The sequence below is a fragment of the Oryctolagus cuniculus genome, chromosome 9, assembly GCF_051225735.1.
Source record: "Oryctolagus cuniculus isolate XC-2025 breed Fujian yellow rabbit chromosome 9, ASM5122573v1, whole genome shotgun sequence".
NCBI lineage: Eukaryota > Metazoa > Chordata > Mammalia > Lagomorpha > Leporidae > Oryctolagus > Oryctolagus cuniculus.
Genome location: NC_142875.1, coordinates 71,971,126 through 71,992,779, shown reverse-complemented (window position 1 = coordinate 71,992,779; position 21,654 = coordinate 71,971,126). Strand labels below are relative to the sequence as shown.

The following is a 21,654-nucleotide window of genomic DNA, read 5'->3' as shown; positions in this document are numbered from 1 at the left end:
AGATGATTTTTTTTTAAATGATGATGAAATCAGATCAGACCTATTTAAACTAATCTTTTACGATTCACTTATCTGAAACTTTAGAGTTACAAAACCATGTATGAAATGAAAATATTAGTTCTGGGACTTACAAAACAGCTTTATTGGTGGATTTATATATGGGGAGAAAATGCTTTACTGTATGTAAATTTTATTTTGCTGCAGTCATGACTGAAAAGTAAAGTTGTTATAGAGGAGAAAGCAAGTATAAATATTAACTATTTTAGAAGTGATACCTCAACAAGATTGACATTTATTAAATATTATATATTCCTTTTCCTAATTCAATTCTAATAGTTCATAAACTATCAAATGAAGCTATGGAAGTTAATGTTTTAGGTAGTCAAGTTATAAAAAGAACTCATTTTAAAGTTTCAAATATCTACAAAATGTGGCTTCTTTTCTTTCTTACACAAGGAACCCTCTTTTAGGATTAGGCTATTTATCCTTTTTGGTGACCTCAGTTATAATTTAAAGAAAGAGGCCAAGAGACCAGAGACACAGGCTATCACTGATGAAGTGACAGTGAAGAACCACAAGCTGTCCAAGAGACACAGCAGGGCACAACAGTGTGGGTAACAGGAATCTGGTGGAAAAGCAAGCCAAACCTCGTTTTATACTTGAAGGGAGTTGGTTCTACTCAGTCATCAAAGAAAATTATCACAACTTTTTAAAATGCAAAACTAGAAACTCTATCAAGAACATTTTATTTTCTGATGATACATCTTACTGTACTTAGATTTAGTAAAGAAGCTAACATGACCAAACCTGTATATAGTCAAGGAACACAGTAAACTAGCTGTTTTAAACTATTTATTTTAAAGAAAAGTGTTGAGATTGACAAGGCAGGATTATGTTTTCATTGCATAGAAAGGCAATGCCTGTTACAAGATAAATGTTAGTAAAGGAGATCACTGTCAGGAATACTTAGAATACTTAGGGACTTAGCCATATCCAGACCAAAAGGAAACACAAAGCCACACAAAACACAACACTCAGGAATAATAAAACCCCATTCTTCTTCAGAGCTTTATTCCTCTTCTGTTGTGTTGGTCTCGGAGAACATCGTGCAGAGTGCTACATTAGGACGGCAGACAAAAGCGTCAGCTTCACTTCCCAGCTCTGTTAACTGCTCCAGTGAAGACACACAAGGATAATGGTCTTTTAACATATCTGGCAATTTGGATTAACACTGTCTGATATCATGGTCTCCTTGGCAAATGCCTCAACTATGCAGAAACCTTCCAGTTGGATAGAAATGATCAGAAGATTTGTGATAGAGACCCTTGAAGATGACTCTAGGCTGAATAGTAAGCAACTGAACAGATTGGCAATTTGGAACGTCTCACTGGTGTAAAAAACTTCAGCTCTTTATATGTAGAATTTGTTTCATCAAATTGCATCTTCTTTTTTACACTGATAAAACACAAAATTATTCCCAGAGTTATAAAAACTATTTTTTGAGATTTATTTATTCATTTGAAAGGCAGAGTTATTGAGAGACAGAGAGGGAAAGAGATCTTCCATCTACTGGTTCACTCCCCATTTGGCTATAACAGCCAGGGCTGGACCAGTCCAAAGCCAGCAGCCAGGAGCTTCCTCTGGGTCTCCCTGGGATCTAAGCACTTGGGCCATCTTCTGCTGCTTTTCCCAGGCCATTAGCAGGGGGCAGGATCAGAAGTGGAGCAGGAGGAACATGAACTGGCACTCATGTGGGATGCCAGCATCACAGGCAGCAGCTTTAACCATCATACCACTATGCTGGGCCCCAAAGTTAACATTTTTATTTTGTACGTCTATGCTATTTATCATTCTATAACTTATATGTTACAGCCCTGTGATTGCTTATCTTGTAGAAAGGTACAGATACTGTAAACCTTGAAGAGAGGAACTTACTCCTTCCATCATTTGTTAGAACTTGTATACAGTAGATACTTGACTGGTTAATTCCTAAAATGTAACACCTACTATTATTAGCAATATACAGAGATTCCATAAAATGACATAGAAGTTTTCTTTTCCAAAATGGCAATATTTAGAAAAAAGCAAAGCAAAGAGAACATTTAAAAGGTGAAATGGTCCAATTACATTTAATTTGATCAAAAGTTTTCAATATTAATAAATGATAGTTCCAATCTGGAGCTACCTTAGAAATACCATGTTTATTATCCCTAAGCATGAAAAGAAATCTCAGCCATTATATTTTAAAAGTTTACCTTTGCAAGTATGCCATAGTGGATACATTATATTTAATTATGCAACTTGCTCTGGTTTCAGTATTGGGGATTTTAACATCATTGGTTGAATCTTTTATCATCTTGTTCTTTCCCAATCTTGAAACACCACATTTCTATGATGTTTATTTTCTATTTCCTGTTTTACTGGTTCTAGATTAAGATCTTTATCTTCAGTGTTGCCTTCTTGGATTTGTTCCTTGGTACATTTACTTTTTAGTGTAAGTTTTTGGCCAAATTTTAGGAACAAAATCAGAAGACATTAAAGTTATTCTTAGTTGGCCCTTATTTTCAAAATAAAAGAATGAAACCAAACTGCCATTTCTTAACCATCAATTCTCCTAAGTAAACACTGTCATCAGAATGAGCATTTAGCCGAGCAGCTAAGATGTCCACATCTCATACTGGAGTGCCTGGGTTCGAGTCCTGGCTGTGCCCCTGATTCCAGCTGTGCCTCTACCTTTCAAGTAAGTAAAATGAAATAAACATTTGAAAAATGAAAATAATTGTAAAATGAGATAAGCACTATAAATGAAAAAAGAACCAAGGATTGTTATAACCTGCAAAAAGGAACAACTCATTTTGCTTGTGGTACACAGAGATGGCAAGCGTAAGCTTCACAAATAGCATTTATCCCGAGTCTTGAAAAATGAGTACTGGACAAGACCAAGAAAGAAATCTTAGTATGACACATAAAATGAAATCACCTATTAATATAACATTAGGGGCTGGCGCTGTGGTATAGCAGGCAAAGCTGCCACCTGCAGTGGTAGCATCCCATATGAGCACCGGTTCAGGTCCCAGCTGCTCCACTTCCAATCCAGCCTGGTAAAAGAGTGGAGGGTGGCCCAAGTCCTTGGGCCCCTGCACCCTCAAGGGAGACCTGGACGAAGCTCCTGGCTTCTGATCAGCACAGCTTTGGCTGTTGCAGCCACCTGGGGAGTGAACCAGCAGATGGAAGACCTCTCTCTCTCTCTCTCTCTCTGCCTCTCTGTAATTCTGCCTTTCAAATAAATAAAATTAATCTTTAAAATAAATAAATAAAAACATTAAAGAGCTAATGTGTTTAGAAGGTAATGAGAAAAGTGGCAGTGTGGGAGGAGGTGAGGAGCTGACAAGTAGGCAGGCGCACAACTGTAATGAATTTATATGCAAGAAATTTGATAACAATTTCATTGGAGAGAAAGATATATTTGGTTGATGTGAAGGATTGTCTATAAAGGCATGGAATGAAAAGGAATGATCTATAATGGTAAGAAGGCAAAGCTGTTGTAAATAGAAAGGTCAGGAAAGGAAGGAAGGGTCCATTTGAGAAATATTTTTGAGTCAGGATTTCATGAACAAATAAAATGATGTCTATGTATAGATGAGTGTGCATGTTCCTTCAAAAATTTCTTAGGAGTCACTGATGCCAGAAGAGATTTTTTTTTTCCCCTTCTGGAGAAAGGAAGCAGTATGAGAAGATAAAGAGTTCAAAATAAAACACATTAGATTTAAATACTTTTGAGACATCCTGATAAATCCATTAAGCTAAAAAGGTCTCTGCATTTCTTTTTAAGGAAAATTATTAGAGAGTTTTACTAAGAGATGTTTCTTGATAAGTGACTATGACTTTTTTTAGTGAGTGAAAGACCAAGGTGAGAAAAAGGGAACATGGAATCAGTAATTCAACAAATAATTTAAGCATCTAATATTTGTCAGGCATTGCATTAGTATTAGGGATACAGTGGTCAGGAAGATTCTATACCGTTCTTGTCCATCAAGCTTACTGTTTAAAATATGAGACAAACAAATAAGTAACCAAGTACACTAAATATTGCATAGGGGAAAAAAAGGGAGTACAAAGCAGGTATATTTAACCTAGATTGTAGGAGGAAGAAAAGGTGTATTAATGTAGGTTAATCATGAAAGTGATGTTTAGTTAAGGTCTAAAGGGTAAGTGAGAATTAGGTAAAGAAAAAGCAGATTTTTAAAATAGATTTATTTATTTATTTATTTGAAAGGCAGAGTTATAGAGAGGCAGAGGCAGAGGCAGAGAGAGAGGTCTCCCATCGTTCGCTCCCCAAATGGCCACAACAGCCAGAGCTGGGTCCATCCAAAGACAGGAGCCAGGAGCTTCTTGGGTCTTCCACTTGGGTGCAGGGGCTCAAGGACTTGAGCCATCTTCCACTGCTTTCCCAGGCCGCAGCAGAGAGCCCAGGTGGGAAATGGAGTGGCTGAGACTTGAACTGGCACCCATATGCGATGCCAGCACTGCAGGCAGAGGCTTTACCTGTTATGCCCCAAGTTCTTTTTATGATTTATTTGAGAAGAAAAGCTAGAGACAAAGAGGGAGGGACAAAGGCCTCCATACACTGGTTCACTCTCCAAATGGCTGTAACAGCCAGAGCTGAGCTGATCAGAAGCCAGGAGCCAGGAGCTTCTTCTTGATCTCCCACATGGGTGCAGGGATCCAAGCAGTTCCACTGCTTTTCCAAGCCATTAGCAGGGAGCTGGATTGGAAGTGGAGCAGTCAGAACTCAAACCAGAGCCCATATGGGATGCCAGCGCAGCAAGTGGTGGCTTAACCTATGATGCGACAGTGCTGGCCCCAAGGAAGATTTGCATGAAAAGACCAGGAAGCAAAGATAGTATGATCCCTCCTGGGAAATGAAGACAATAAAAGACACAAGAAGGAAACAGAAGGTTTGGGGCAGAGGAAGAGTGACAAGAGAAGATGCTGGAGTCAGAAATTCGAGCAACTGAGTGACAGGACAGGACTTTGGCAGCGTTGGGAATGGCTTAGGATGGAGCAAGAGTAGAGAGAGGAAACAAAGGAGACAGCTATTGTGGCCCAGCTGAGCTACAGGAGATCTTACCACACTAATGAGAGGAAGCATGGAGAGAAGTAGATGGGTTTTAAAAAGATATTTAATCCCTGTGCTTGGGAAGCAGGAGTAGGGAGATAGGAAGGGTAAGGGAGTCACAAGCATCCCAAGATTCTGCTTTGGACAGCTGGATAGCACCATTCATTTAGATCAGGAACCAAAAGAAGGTTCAGATTTAGGGAAAATTATGTGTTGGGGCAGCCACATAGTGGCATTGCTGGGTTAAGCCACCACCTGTGATGTTGGCATCCTGTATTGGACCTCTGGGTCAAGTCCAGGCTGCTCTGCCGCAGATCCAGATTCCTGCTAGTGTTTCTGGGAAAGTAGTGGAAGACTGCTCCAGTGTTTAGGATCCTGCAATCTAGATTAGGATGGTGTTCCAGGCTCCTGGTTTCAGTGTGGATCAATGCCCGCCACTGTGGCCATTTGAGGAATGAAACAGCAGATGGAAGATCTCTCTCTGGCACTCTTAGCCCTCTAATTGCTCTTTCAAATAAATAAATAAATAAATATACATACTTATTTTTAAAAGTTTAAAAAAGTATTGTGTTCAAAGTTTGGATTTGAGAGTTTGAGCAATGTGAGCAGACATCCCCAAGTGGTAACGCTGGTCTGTCATTTTATTTTTTTTAATTTACACTGTGCCAAATGCCCAACCTTTGTCTCAATTATTACTTGTTTTATATCCCCCACTTATGTTCTCTGCTGTTTATAAATAATTTTGATTTGCAAAATGGATCTTATATTCAGATCTTATAGTGATATATTTCAGAAAGCCAAGAGTTTATAGATAGCTCTTTTTTTCCCATCCAAAGACAAACATTCTCCTGCTAGAGAACACCAGTTTTATTCTATTAAGGAAAAATAAGAGTAACTGAATCAGATTTAAGTACTGGTTTTAGCTTTTCACATTACCTTTGGAGCTAGTGAGAACTATGAGGAAAACTCTTTATACGGCTTTTACTTCCACTTTGCTGTTTTAGCAAGTAAGACACAATTGGGTTAAACCTTTCTCTTCCTTTTGTATATACTAATTAGTCTTTCCAGAGTTTCCTCTTTTCCTATTCTTCTTAAGCTATTAAATATTCCTAGTAAGATCAGGTCATACATCCTATGGGGTCTATTAACAGTTGCCTTAATATGTAATATTCCCCACTGAATTAAGCATACTGCCAACAGAATGGTCTCCTAGAACATATTATTAGGTTTATATGGCATTAACATATTAACTCCACCAAGCAGTTGTGGGTTTTTTTTTTTTTTTTTGGTATTTCACATAACCAAATACTTACAATTTCTAATTAAGCATGACCTTTGTTATTATTTAAATTTTAATCCTGAATCTAGAGTTCTACATTTTAAATTCATTTTGTGTACTAAAAATAATGGTACTGTATCTGCTCTGGAAAGCAATCTGGCAGCATACATCAGAAACCTTAAAAAGTTTAAAATCAGGGCCAGCACTGTGGTAAAGCTGCCGCCTGCAGTGCTGGCATCCCATATGAGTGCCAGTTCAAGGCTTGGCTGTTCCACTTTCGATTCAGCTCCCGGCTAATGTGCCTGGGAAAGCAGCAGAGGATGGCCTGGGTCCTTGGGTCCCTGCACCCATGTGGGAGACCTGGAGAAAGCCTCAGGCTCCTGGCTTCTGATCAGCCCAGCTCTAGCCATCTGGGGAGGGGACCAGCAGATGGAAGGCCTATCTTGCTCTGACTTTGCCTCTCTGTAACTCTGCCTTTCAAATAAAGAAGTCAATCTTTAAAAAAAAGGTTTAAACAATTTTAACATAAATCAAAAGAAAACAAACAGAGACAGGGAGGCAATAAATAGTATGAACTGAAATATTTGCTGATTAGGTGACATATAGCAAAAATAAAACCCGAAAACCAAAAATAAAACTGGAAACAATGTTTCTAAACAAGAAAACAAATTAGCTTACATTTAAGTTAATGAATGTTAATGGCTGAAGTTTAGTAAACTTACTATTTGTCATACACTATGATACTTGCTTTATATACATTATTTCATTCAGTATCCTCAACAATCACCATCTTATAGTGCCTAAGGTTGGCAAAACCTATACTTGAATCTAAAAAATGTTTATATTCTATGTCTGACAGCTAATGAATCTCTTTCATACCTCTACCTATTATATCCAAACAAGGAATTCTTGAATGAGGTTTTCTAGAGCACAAAATAGATGATAGAATTTAATAGGTGAAGTCTTTAGAGATCACCCAATTAAAATGCCTCATTTAAAAAATATTTTTGAAATTTTTATTTGAAAGGCTGAGACAGAGAGATATTTTCCATTTGCCAGTTCACTTTCCAAATGCCCACAACAGCCTAGGCTGGGTCAGTCCAAAGCCAGGAGCCTGGAACCCAATCCAGGCCTCCCATGTGGGTGTCAGGGACTTAAGTACTTGGGCCACCACCTGCTGCCTCCTAGGGTGCTGCATTACAGGAAGTTGGAATCAGAAGAGGGGCTGTGACTCAAATCACAACACTCTGATGTGGGATATACACATCCCAAGTGGCATCTTAACTGTGGCTCCAAATGCCTACCTCAAACTATCTGGTATTTGTAGAAAATTAAGGCCTAAAGAGGTAAAGTAACTTCCATAGATAATCAATGACAATTTGGATTTTGAACCAGAACTCCTAATTAAAAATTCCTTACAATACTTAAATCCACTTTATCTGAGAGGTAGGTCAACAGAAACAGCTTACATATTTTAAAAAGTTAAAAAATAAAAGGAAAAATGAATTCTGCAAAGAAATTTAACAAAATCACAATTTGCTTGAAGGAAATGAAACAAAACTTACCAAAAATAACCTTTTCTAGACTCTTCATTGTTAGAATATCTTTTATTCTACAATTGTATGTCACATCTCTTCAATAGGCTTAATTTTTTTAAATAAAGAAAGGAAATCCATATTAGTTTTATATTCTCAGACATTAACTAGATGATTCAAGTTGAAAATGGTAAGGCCAGTGATCAAAATTTCACTTTTAAAATATGACAGTATTTGCTTTATTTATAAGATTAGTTTATTTATAAGATTTATTTCTTTATTTCAAAGGCAGAGTGAGAGATGAAGAGAGCTTCCATCTGCCGTTTCACTCCCTAAATGGCCACAATGGTCAAAGCCAGGAGCCCAGAACTCCCTTCAGATCTCCCACATGGATGGCAGGAGCCCAAGTACTCAGACCATCCTACCTTTCCAGACACATCAGCAGAGAGCTGGATTGGAAGCAGGGCAGCCAGGACTGAACCAGCACTCTGAATGGGATGGCAGCATTGCAGAGGGCAGTTTAACCTGCTGTGCAACAATGCCAGCCCCGAGATAATGGTTCTTTAGTCAAGCTTCTCAAAACACTTAGTAGTTACTAAGATTTAAAAATGACCATTTTTTCCAAATTATAGGTAACAATGAACTTAGAGGATAGAATTTCATCAATTTAAAATTTTCCCTATTTTTCTGAAGCCTTTGATAACTATTGCTGTTTTCCTGATATAAACAAAATTAATGAAGATGGTAAATTAACAGTATCAGTATATATGAAAGGGCTGAGAATTAAATTTAATAGCTCCTTTTCTCCTATATTTAAGTTCAGTATTATATTTTGCTTCACATGTTATTAAATGCATCTCTGAATAGCTTAAGGTTGATCAGCCCAATATATTTCATTTATTCAAAACTTTATTAAATGTGCACTATTTGCATGTATCATAGTACTTACCATGTTCCTTTGAGATATCATGCCTGCTAACATAATACATTCAAGATAAGTGAGCAGTCCTGGATTACCAAGTGCTCCTGAATTCCCATCTGCTTTCAAATTTTTGACCAATTCTAATTCCTGTTTTCCAACTCTGCTCTGGTATCACATCTTTCTGTTTACATTACTGCATTGTACACACAGCAGTGGCTCTAGTTTTACACCCTAACTACACTGCTTTAAGCGGCCTTAAAAGAAACTTCCATCCTGGTTTACTGTGGCAGGGATCTAATACTCCCTTTCAATTAGGATTCTGTCAAATACAATTATCCTTCAATAATGTAATAATCAATAAGAGAATATCTATCCAATATTTGATTTTTGATTCCGGTGTGTTGCAAGCGCCTGCTGTCATGCAGCTTGACAGTAGCAAGTGCGACATACGACTTGTCAGTCATGGGGAAGAAAGGAACACCAGGACACAAGACTGTCTTTCCAATGAGATTTTATTGCTTACACACCAGGGGTTTTTTATCACACTGCTCATCAGCATGCTCAGTGAAGTCAATACACTTATCAGTATCAATATACTTATCAATCTATACTATTTAATACACTTATCAATAAACTTAACACCACTACTTAATCATGACTTAACTACTTAACTCAGCTACTTAGCTTAACGTAACTACTTAGCTTAACTACTTAGCTTAACATAACTACTTATCTTCTACTTAACTTACTTACTATAATACTTAACTATCAGGGTAACACTATTTCCTTAATGACTAGAGGTCTACTGGAATCTATACCATTAATATCAATAATACTACTTGAACTTATTCATTAATCCACAGATCACAGTATACACAGATACAGTATACAGTGTTAAAGTAATTTTGAGGGCTATCCAATTATAATAGTATATGTACATCAAGGTCTCCAGCATTATTTGCAGATACCTTGCATGGGGTCAAAACATAGGGTCAAAGCATAGTTATATTATATTACACATGACTAACATTATTTGTAAAAGCTGTGTTTTCAAGGCTTATATCACTGTCACGAAGAAGAGTGTCAGTGTTCAAGGTCCAGAGCTCCATGTCTCGGCAGAGACGGATCTCGGATCAATCACTTACAGGCAGGAAGTCGTGGGAAGACTGTCACTCTGGGCAGTAGGCTCAAAGTTCCCAGGCGGATGACCAGGCGAGAAGTTGGAGAGGTCCCCTGTTGAGAGGCCTGGTCTGGCTCTGTGGTCAACTCCGGCATCAGGCTGATAAGGAATCCAGCAAGGCGGTGAGGCGGCATCTCAGCTGGAGTTTTGATCTCCTAGTCACCTTGTGTCGCTTAGGAAGGGGGTTAGCGAGCTGGCTCTTCAGCTCCAAGTGCAAGGAGATCCAGAGGTTCACATGCACTGGGGCCACGTGCGTGCGCACGCGCACACACACACACTAACACAGAGACAGTGGGGTTATAGCTCAGGGACAGCTCTGCAGGTCGCAGGTCGGCTTGCGCCACTACCTGCTCCGTGCAGAGTAGTGGGCTGCCTCTTCAGCTCCAGATGTGTGGAGATCCAGAGGTTCACACACATTGGGCCATGATCCCCAAGAGGATGGAGAGAAGTGCAAGGGCTCCCCTTTTTATCCTCATTTTCTGGCAGTCCTCCAGCTTGCCATCCTCTGACTTGTTGTCCAATCAATGCTGTTTCCTCCTTGCTTACAGTTGAACAGTCCAGTCAATACTGTCCCCGCCTTACTTATGTTGGAACTGATTATGGATTGTTAGTTATTGTCTGTAGCGCAATGCTGTTTCCTCCTTGCTTACAGTTGAACAGTCCAGTCAATTCTGTCCCCGCCTTACTTATGTTGGAACTGATTGTGCACTGTTATCTAACTGACCAGAGACATCTGCTTGGTATGATTGGGAGTGTCTCCCTAACAGCCGTTAGGTATTGCCTCAGCTTATGACTTATAACTCCACTTTACTTTTATTTTGTGGCTAGTGGTAACTTTTTAACTCAATGTTTTACTGTGGAGTTTCCACAGTTCATCTCCTTTCCAGGTAAGCGGTGATCCGTGACTCTTTTTGAGACTCCTGTGGGATTCTCCACAGTCCACCCCCTTGGCTCTCGATGTCTCTCCTGAGTGAGAGGCATTGTGAGGCTCAAGAGGGAGCAATCCTGAGTCATTCCAGTGGCCTCTAAGGTCCACGCCGCTGCACCTTTATTTACTAGGAAGGACAGTTCTTGAGTTATAGTGATTCCTTTGTTGGGAATCTATACCACGTTTCCACAATTTCAGCAAAATGGAAGATAAACCTATCTTCTATTCTTTAGACATCTCCATGAGTTCATCTTTTTTTTTTTTTTATTATGCCCTCACTGCCCATTGCTGATATATTGTAAAAGGTCCAAACTTCTTTTTTTTTGGATTGCAGAATTCTGTTAGTCATGACAGTCTATAACTTTATACTTAGCAGTCTATAGCTTAATGATCTACGTTCTAATTTGACCACTATACCTACTATGACAACACAAGCTTAACACACAATCATAATCATACTAATAGCAATAACTAACAATCCATAATTAGTAATCAACAATCAATAATCAAACATCAATATCACATCATTGACATCATGATATTCAATTCATATATATATATATATTTTATTTTTTATACCACAAAATATCTGTGAAACAATTATCTAATTAAGGAAAAATTCTATTACATTTTATGTATTCTTTCACATTCTTACTCTCTAATATGGGCTTTCACAGACATTCATATACTGCTTTACATTTTAGTGACCAAAAGAAGTATTCAGGCCATTTTATCTCTTCATATTGCCTAGCATTTTTACATTCAAAAACATCATTATGCCCTAGATGAAAAATGCATAATCTAAGCCAAAATTTTCTATGTGTACTGGCCTTTTTATATACAGGAGTGTCCATAACTATTTATTAATACATATCCTACAGTCTAATTTGGGGTTTGTTGCTATTTTTATATTTTGCTGAGAATCAACCTTTCTTAAAGAAAGGCCAAAAAGATGAATTTTTTAAAATTAGTTATGTAAACAGTCTCAAAAATATATTTTTAGAAACTTGGTGAAAAGCAATTATGTCTGTACATTCAGCTATAAAAACAAAAAATCTTCAACCAAAGAAAAACTCTTGAGAAATGATTCACTCTTTACACAGGGTTTCTTGTATCAATAGTTTAGAAAAGGTGAGAAATATGGTGGTAATACTGTTAGAGAAACTAGTTGGTCATTTTCTATACGTGAGCAGGACGATTTCATGTGGAGCATAAACATAAGTACATTCAGATATACTCCTAGAGGCAGAGTTCTTTCACAAAGCCATCAGAGCTTGATTTTATATATATATATATATATTTTTTTTTTTTTTTGACAGGCAGAGTGGACAGTGAGAGAGAGACAGAGAGAAAGGCCTTCCTTTGCCGTTGGTTCACCCTCCAATGGCCGCCACAGCCGGCTCACTGCGGCCGGTGCACCACGCTGATCCGAAGGCAGGAGCCAGGTGCTTCTCCTGGTCTCCCATGGGGTGCAGGGCCCAAGCACCTGGGCCATCCTCCACTGCACTCCCGGGCCACAGCAGAGAGCTGGCCTGGAAGAGGGGCAACCGGGACAGAATCTGGCACCTCGACCGGGAGTAGAACCCGGTGTGCCGGCGCCACAAGGCTGAGGATTAGCCTGTTGAGCCATGGCGCCGGCCGAGCTTGATTATATTTTAAAAGTTGATTTAGTTATATTTGCTTTATATTTAATTAAGAAAATTTTAATGTTAAAAATCAGTTTCACAGTAAATATCCCAAATAGCAAATGTACACAATGACATGTTATGCTAAAACATTTCTCACAAAAAGTTTCATTAAATTCACATTTGAGCCTGTCTGAAAGTATGCATACACTAAGGCAGCGGTGGGGAATGCCTATCGTGCAGTCATTTGGCCTGGTCCTGCCAAGGCAAACACAGGCAGGACTTGAAATTCAATACATCTATAGCATGCTAATCATAATTTTGTATGGCCTGTGAATGATGTTTTAATTATTCAAACGGCTGCTCACAGGAAAAAAAAAATTCCCCACCCTTGAACTAAGGTCTGATTATCCCTAGTACATGACAAAAAATTTTAGAAGGCTTCGAAATAGCTTCTTCTTTTCTTTTCTTTTTTTTTTTTTGACAAGCAGAGTGGACAGTGAGAGGGAGAGACAGAGAGAAAGGTCTTCCTTTTGCCGTTGGTTCACCCTCCAATGGCCGCCGTGGCCGGCGCACCACGCTGATCCGATGGCAGGAGCCAGGTACTTATCCTGGTCTCCCATGGGGTGCAGGGCCCAAGGACTTGGGCCATCCTCTACTGCACTCCCTGGCCACAGCAGAGAGCTGGCCTGGAAGAGGGGCAACCGGGACAGAATCCGGCGCCCCGACCGGGACTAGAACCCGGTGTGCCGGCGGCGCAAGGCGGAGGATTACCCTAGTGAACCACGGCGCCGGCTCGAAATAGCTTCTATAATGCAATCCTTTAGTGTCTGAACATTCTTTACTATTATACTATTTATACATAAACCAGTTTTATTAAGTTACATTATCTTGTGTCCCCAAAATAATTCTGTATCTTTTTCACTGTAATAATATATATAAATAAATTTTAACTCACCTGAGCCCCTGCCAGAATGGCCTTCTCATAGATTGCAATAATATTTTCAATAGGACTTGTGATTGGTTCAATACATGCAAGGCAAATCCAATATTTAACAAGTTTTGTGGCATCTGGAATATTTTTAATCAGGTCATTTAGTGTGATTAGTATTTCTTCTTTTGGGCATCCCTAAAACAGCAAGAAATAACATGTGTGATTTTTTTTTACCCTACAAACTATGAATAAATAATAATTCAGCTTATTAAAATAAAAATCATCCTAACTTCAAGAAGCATAGCATCAGCAATGAGTATAAGGCAAAAGAAATGAAATATTAGTTGAGACATAAATAAGCAGTCTTCAAAACGTTAATAGAAAATATATATTATGTGGGGCTGGCGCTGTGGTACAGTGCGTTAACACCCTGGCCTGAAGCGCCGGCATCCCATATGGGCGCCAGTTCAAGTGCCGGCTGCTCCACTTCCGATCCAGCTCTCTGCTATGGTCTGGGAAAGGAGTAGAAGATAGCCCAAGTCCTTGGGCTCCTGTACCCACCTTGGAAACCATGAAGAAGCTCCTGGCTTCTGGCTTCGGCTTGGCGTAGTTCCAGTCATTGCGGCCAATTGGGGAGTGAACCATTGGATGGAAGACCTCTCTCTCTCTCTCTCTCTCTCTCTCTCTCTCTCTTTCTCTCTGCCTCTCCTCTATCTCTGTGTAACTCTGACTTTCAAATAAATAAATAAATATTAAAAAAAATAAAATGCATATTATGAAAAAGTTATGTATGAATTTTGGTCTTGATGTTTATCCTCTTGTCTATAGTGTGGTTCCATGTTAATACCTTACTTAGAATTTTCTTTTGAAAGATTTTATTTATTTAAAAGGTAGAGTAATAGAGAGAGAAGAAGAGACAGCAAGAGACCTTCCATCTGCTGGTTCACTCCCCACTTGGATGCAAGCACTGCGGTTGGACCAGGCTGAAGCCAGGAGCCTATAGTTCCATCAGGGTTAACACCAGTGTCACAGGTGGCAGCTTAACCTGCTGTGCCACAATGCTAGCCCCCTTACTTAGAATTTTTGCATCTATCAAATGTTTGAGAACAGCCTGAGGATTTTTTTCCATATTTGTTGTCTTTTTTTTTTTTTTTTTTTAAGATTTATTTATTTATTTGAAAGGCAGAGTTACAAAGAAGGAGAGGCAGAGGTAGAGAAAAGAGATCTTCCATCCATTGGTTCACTTTCCAAAAGGCCACAATAGCTGGGGTTGGGCCAGGCTGAAGCCAGGAGCCAGGAACTTCATCCAGGTCTCCCACATGGGTGCAGGGGCCCAAACACTTGGGCCATCCTTCACTGCTCTCCCACGTGCATTAGAAAGGAGCTGGAACAGAAGTAAAGCAGCCGGGACTCGAACCAGCACCCACATGGGATGCTGGTGCTATAGGCGGCAGGTTTACCTGACATGCCACAGCACTGGTCCCTCCATATTTGTCTTTGTTGGGTTTTGATATTATGGCCAAAATGAATTTGTAGTGGTTTATGTAAGAGTTATATTTAGTTAAACAGCAGGGCAGAAAAATTCCATAGTATCAAAACAAAAAACCTTACTGCAGCAAAGTAATAATAGGACCAGCGTTTTTCTGAATATAATTTTCATGGGTCCTCAAAAGGTTTAAAGATGTCCATCTATGGGGCCAGCGCTGTGGCGTAGTGAGTAAAGCCGCTGCCTGTAGTGCCGGCATCCCATATGGAGCACCAGTTTGAGTCCCGGCTGCTCCACTTCCGATCCAGCTCTCTGCTATGGTCTGGGAAAGCAGCAGAAGATGGCCCGAGTCCCTGGGCCCTGCAACCATGTGGGAGACCTAGAAGAAGCTCCTGGCTCTTGGCTTCAAAATCAGTGTAGCTCTGAGTGTTGTGGCCATCTGGGGAGTGAACCAAGCGGACAGAAGACCTTTCTCTCTCTCTGTCTCTCCTCCTCTGTGTAAATACAACTTTCAAATAAATAAATCTTTGAAAAAAAAAAAAGTTCATCTAGAGTAAGTTTTAAAATCATACCCTACATTCAGTCTTGTTTCAGATCTTAGACACTAACGGTTCACAAAAACAAGATTAAACAGTAGCCAATAAATAAAGAAAATATTCTGGGGCTGATTATTATCACTCCAGAAGATTTTGGTTCAAATAGTAAATTTTTACAATAAATTCAAGACCAGGATGATATTGGTTTAGAGATGAATGGGATTTTGTTAGAGAATTATTTTCATTATCTGAATTTAATCTGTGATAATGGTTCACATAATTATTATTATCATTATTTTTAAAGATTTTATTTCTTTACTTGAAAGTCAGAGTTACAGAGAAGCAGAGGCAGAGAGAGAGGTATTTCATCCACTGGTTCCAGATGGCAGCAAAGGCCGGAGCTGCACCGATCCGAAGTCAGGAGCCAGGAGCCTCCTCCAGGTCTCCCATGCGAGTACAGGGGCCCAAGGACTTGGGCCATTTTGTACTGCTTCCCCAGGCCATAGTAGAGAGCTGGATTGCAAGTAGGGCAGCCGGGATTAGAACCAGCACCCATATGGGATGCCGGCACTGCAAGCGGCGGCTTTACCCACTATGCCACAGCGCAGGCCCCAATGATTACTGTTAATAGTACTCGTGTTGCTAGCTTTCGGTAAAATACATTATGAGTGTAAAAAAATTTTAAGTATGTTGAATAAAGATAAGAAACAGAAATATCAGAAGTGAAAGTAAATATCTACCCCGTCCACTGGATACTAACATCTTACAAAACTGGAACTCAAATAAAAACCCAATTATCCCTTTGTCCTATTTATGTAAACTCAGTGGAAAACTCAGTCAATGAAAGACTAACAATCTCACAATTAATGAACAAGGCAGTATATCTTACAATTAGTTAATTAACTGTGCAAACAATCTGACATTAAATCAACAGCAACTCACTGACATTACTTGGTTAAAAAGACTGACAATCTAATTAATAAGTAATCTTCAAACTTTAAAATGCTTTACAAATGTTGTATAAAATAAACATTACCTCAGTAATCAGGTTCAGGCATTCAGAAATTGCCTTGTTTACTTTTTCAGTAAATAGTCTTTGCTCATCTTCTTCTGCCATGGTAGTCCAGAAGGACCCAACCGGTTTTCCAGCTTGTCCCTCAGGCTCAGGTTGTTGAACTACTGGGTTAGAAGGTCTTTTCAATACTCTTCCTTTGCCAGCTTTCCACTCACTCAGACGAGCTCTACAGTTAGAAGCAGCAGGTAAGTATTACTTTGATATTTATGATAGAATTCTGCCAAATGGAGCAAGTTTCAAAGTATTTCAGGTCTTTAAGTGGTTCTACACTAGTGACACACACCTAGTTCACAGTTTAAAAATATCGAACACATTGGCCGCCTTCGTGGCTCACTAGGATAATCTTCCGCCTGCGGGGCTGGCACCCCCAGTTCTAGTCCCAGTTGGGGCGCCGGATTTTGTCCCAGTTGCTCCTCTTCCAGTCCAGCTCTCTGCTGTGGCCTGGGAAGGCAGTGGAGGATGGCCCAGGTGCTTGGGCCCTGCACCCCATGGGAGACCAGGAGGAAGCACCTGGCTCCTGGCTTCGGATCAGTGCAGCGCGCCAGCCATAGCGACCATTTAGGGGGTGAACCATTGGAAGACCTTTCTCTCTGTCTCTCTCTCACTGTCTAACTCTGCCTGCCAAAAAACCAAAAAACAAAAAAACAAAAAACTGAACACATCAAGATCAAGTGTATGCTCAAAGATCCCAAGTTCATTTTTAAATGGAGAGGTTATAAAGTGGTTCCCAATTATTTTGCACTTAGGTTACAGAATGCAAACTAATAAAACATACTTAAACACAATCTCTATCGGATCATATTGTCCCATGACATATGACATCATGCACATGACAGGACACATGAAAAATTCTGGTATAGTCAATGAAATTATAAGCCAAATCCAAAAGTGATATACTACTGAAAATTAAAGTAATAAAATAAAGAAAATTACAACTACTTACTTTCTGTTCTGCAGTTTCTTTGGGTTGACCTGACCGACTACTAACAGTTGCCGTTGCTATAGTAGGTCTTTGCTGGTCAACGGGTTTTGACTTTTCTACCAATTTGGCATTAGAAATGAAGTAGGCTTGGCTACCATTTCAGATGCTATGCCTCTGGACAGTGCCTTGTTTCTTTTTATGTCCTGAGAAGAAGCAGTTTTGACACTAGATAAAGCTGGTTTTGATTGTAATAACTCTTTTCCCGAGGCCCTTTCCGGATGGTAACGTTGGCCAAGGTTCTACTGATGCTTTGCTTCCCCGTGTTTTGGGTATTATCATGGTGACTTCTAATAGGAGGTCTCACAAGTTGTGTATTCTGAGATGTAGCGCTCACAGATTTAGTGGCAGCTGTCATATTTGAGGGTTGCTCACTTTTCACTGTTTCACTGCTAGTGTTTATAGGCTGAGGCTTTGTGGCTTTAGAGACAATAGTTGCAAGTTTCGTTGTTGTTGTCAAACTTGCATCTTTGACTTGTAGAGGTTTTCTGAAAGAATTAATCTTAGATTGTACAATTTGACCACGGTAAGCTCCAAGCACAGGTTTTTTGGGCATGTTAGCATCTTGCTTTGGCTTTTCTGCAGTCACTGGTTTCTTTTTATTGTTGTTTTTAAGGTGAAATGCTTGGCTTAATGTCATATGTTGACTTTGGGGATCATCTTTAATTGATAACAACTGCATAGCTTGATTATCATCACCAAAATTCTTTGCATCAATTGCTGTGGTTGAGTTGTTTAATTCATTAGACAGTTTTAAAGGAACACAATTTTTGTCCACCATTGTATTTTTGTCCCCTGTAGGTCTATTGAGATTTTCTTTATCAGCCTAAAAGAGTTATTTAAGACAAAACGGTAGTTTAGGACTCATTTCTTTCAGAAAGAGTTTCTGAAGGGGAAAAAACAAAGATATTTATGAGTTCTATGTTCATCTCTTACCATTTTTGTTTTAAGATTCAGAGCTTTTGTTCCTTTTTGGACCTGGTCCTCATACATCATCACTGTCTTGTCTCCACAACTTAAAAAAAAAAAGAGAGAAATCAGTTCTGTATCAGGGAGGTTTCCTTTTGGGAAGAAGGATTGGGGGGATATTAGTAATTAACCAATTTTACAATTTTATATTTTAAGTTGAGGCAAGAACTGAGATGAGATTTATTTCTCCTAAGAAAAAGTTTTATTACAGTGCAGTAGCAAACAAGACAATTGAGGAATTTTCCTAAAAGTCTTAACATCTTCCCTACCATAGAGTATGTAAACACATAACAATCTTATTCCAAATCATTTTTATCTAGTGTCCAAACAAGTCTTCAGAAAAAAAACCTTTATCAAGCAACACCTCCTTAGGTTAGTTTTAGCACTTACTAACAGATTTATTAAATTGAGGAAAATCTTTTTTTAAATATTCTTCCCAAAGGAAATCCAGAATTTACCACACACAAACCAGGATACATTAAAAATTGTAGTTTTTAGTTGGCATTGTGTTTAGGCCATTTATCCAAAGCAATGTTTTCTCTAACTAACCTAATCTGCCTTTTACAATTATAGACTGACCAGCACAGGCTGTGACAATCTTTTAGGTGATTCTAATGATTTTATCCAACATGAAACAAGAGGAGAAAAACATCAGACCTGTAATTGACTCTAAAACAGATCTAAAGTCTACAGATTACGTTAAAACATGAAAAAATTGTACATTTAGAATCCACACGATTTGATATCTGCAATAATTAATAACTATGGTTATGCCACCTTTCACATCTTTGTTCAATCGGCTTAGAGAAGTGGCAAAGCATTGACAAAGCCAGGAGCACACATTTTGAATGGTGGCTTTGGTAATAATGGCTTTAGTAATAATATTACTAAATTATTATTTAGTAATAATAGATTACAGCCCAGCTTCTTATCAGGCAAAAAACCTGGAATGATGCTATTATGAGCTAACTGTAGAAAATGAGGGAACCTTTTGTCTTTCTACTTCCATATACTTTCATAAGCTTTGTTTTTGCTGTAACCATGTAAAATTCTAAAAATGTAAATAAGATAATATCAGGAGTTTTCTAGTTGAATTGAGATTAAAACAATCTTCAAATCTCTGCATTTTGGAAACCCCTGCCCCGCCACCTACACACACCTTTGTTTCTGCTTAAGAATGTGAATCAATTTAGATAGAATAACTCAACAATCTAATGGTACACCATCCAATAATGTACCACGAGCCACATGTAGGTCCTGAGGTACTTGAAATGTGGCTAGTCTACACTGAGATGTGCTGAAAGTGCAAAATAGCACCAGATTTGAAAACTTTGTACCAAAAAAAGAATGTAAAAATAAATTGGAATAAATTTGACCTCACCTGGATAATGTCTGATTTTCCTGTTTGTATGAAAAAATGTTTTTCTTCTTAACAGATGTTCCTTGAATTTCTGTCTTCTTTGTTCTAAATAATAAAATATAGGATCTATAAGTCAACATTAATTAAAACAGCAAATATTGCTAAGTGGAGATTTTATTTCGAAAACTGCTGTACTTGAGATCACATTTTCCATTTCCAGAAAAGCGCCCAATTCAGCACTGCCTTTGGGAAATAATTCCATTAATAAGCGAATGTGATCATGAAAGGCCCCACAAGCACTGTGCAGGAGAATCATGTTCTCCACTGTCTACGCTGCTGAAAGCCATGCCTCAGGGAACCGAGCGGTAGACTAGGCGAGACACTGGACTCCCAAGTTCTAACTCGCCAGAACTGGTTCAGCTGAGAATTACTGTTTCCTCATCTGTAGAACAAAGAAATAACAGTAGTCGTATTTGTTGAGACCCACTTAACCCCAGGGTTCCCAGAATAAGGAAGCGAGGAAGTGAATCCAAACATCAGAGCAGGCAAGCCCACCACGCCAGAGGCACTCACGACCCGGCTCGGGGAGGGCTCGGGGAGGGCTCGGGGAGGGCTCGGGGAGGGCTCGGGGAGGGCTCGGCGCAGGCGCAGGCGCAGGCGCAGGCGGACTGTGCACCCGCGCTGCCCTGCCCCGCCCCGCTCCGGCAGCGGCCCCACCACCCGCGGCCCGGGACCCCCAACGCCACCCACGCATGCGCACTCGCTCCGTCACTAAACGGATTCCTCGTGTCTACCGGTCCGCAGCCGGCAGCCACCGCACAAAAGGCTCTCAACCCGCACACTATCGCCACAGAGCCAACAGCCACCGGTTCGAGTGCTCACACCGTCGGCGGGAGGCCCGGTGGCCCTGACCGCCGGCCCCCACGCCCGCCCGCGCCCCTCCGGCCGGCTGGCGCCGCTCCCGCCATCTCGGCCAGCCTCACCTCTGAACGCGGACTGGGCCCTCTGACTCGGGGGCAGCTGCAGGTCCCGGGGAACTGCCGGCGTGCTCATAGCAGCCCGTGCTCGGAGGATGCGCGTCTGCTCGGAGCGGCTCAGACTCCCTCAGGCCGCGGCCGCCGGACACTGCGCGCCGCGGCCCCTGCGCTAGCCTTTGACAGCGCGGGCGCCGCCTCCGCCCATTGGTGCCGGCGTGAATTGAATGGGCCAATAGGCGCAGAGAGGCGGGGCCTGCGCTGCGGGTGCCGGGAGCGTGCCCGGGCGTCCACCCGGGTCCGTGCCCGCTGAGCCTGTGCGTTTCAAAGTCAAACAACGCTCTTCGTCCCGACTGTGCAGCGTAGGAGGAGTCGGTCCGCTGAATCCTCACCTAGCAGCGCCTCGAGGTTGCAGATAGGACGAGTCCCCGGATGGTCACGGTCCTTTGAGGAAGGCAGACGAGACAAAAAAGTGTGCTCTGGCTGCGCCTGTTGTAGGACAACGGAACCAGCAGGCTACGTACCGAGAGCACGAGTATTTTCCTCTCGCCAACGTGACCCCATTTCGAGCCTCATCTCTGCTTCGCAGATGACAAGCTCGGAAATTATGTTTCCACGTTTGCTGAGCTCGCAGACGGGAACTGGAGTCTGTTTTCTATGCCTGCATACTACACAATTATCAGCTGCGAGAGAGAGAGAGAGAGAGAGAACGAGGAAAGAGGCGCTCCCTTCTGCAGGTTGTGTATACTCCGC

General features: G+C 40.5%; 1 pseudogene across 1 annotated transcript; it reads right to left on the bottom strand.

The window, feature by feature from the left end:
- Positions 1-835: 835 nt before the first annotated feature.
- Positions 836-21,122, bottom strand: LOC138843820 (cytoskeleton-associated protein 2-like; annotated as a pseudogene). Its single transcript, XR_016212631.1, has 10 exons — positions 20,911-21,122; positions 19,949-20,032; positions 18,535-18,613; positions 17,559-18,424; positions 16,581-16,783; positions 13,547-13,717; positions 7,964-8,041; positions 2,256-2,516; positions 1,382-1,455; positions 836-1,251 (listed from the first exon to the last, which is right to left on the bottom strand). The product of XR_016212631.1 is annotated as a cytoskeleton-associated protein 2-like (transcript).
- Positions 21,123-21,654: the final 532 nt, after the last annotated feature.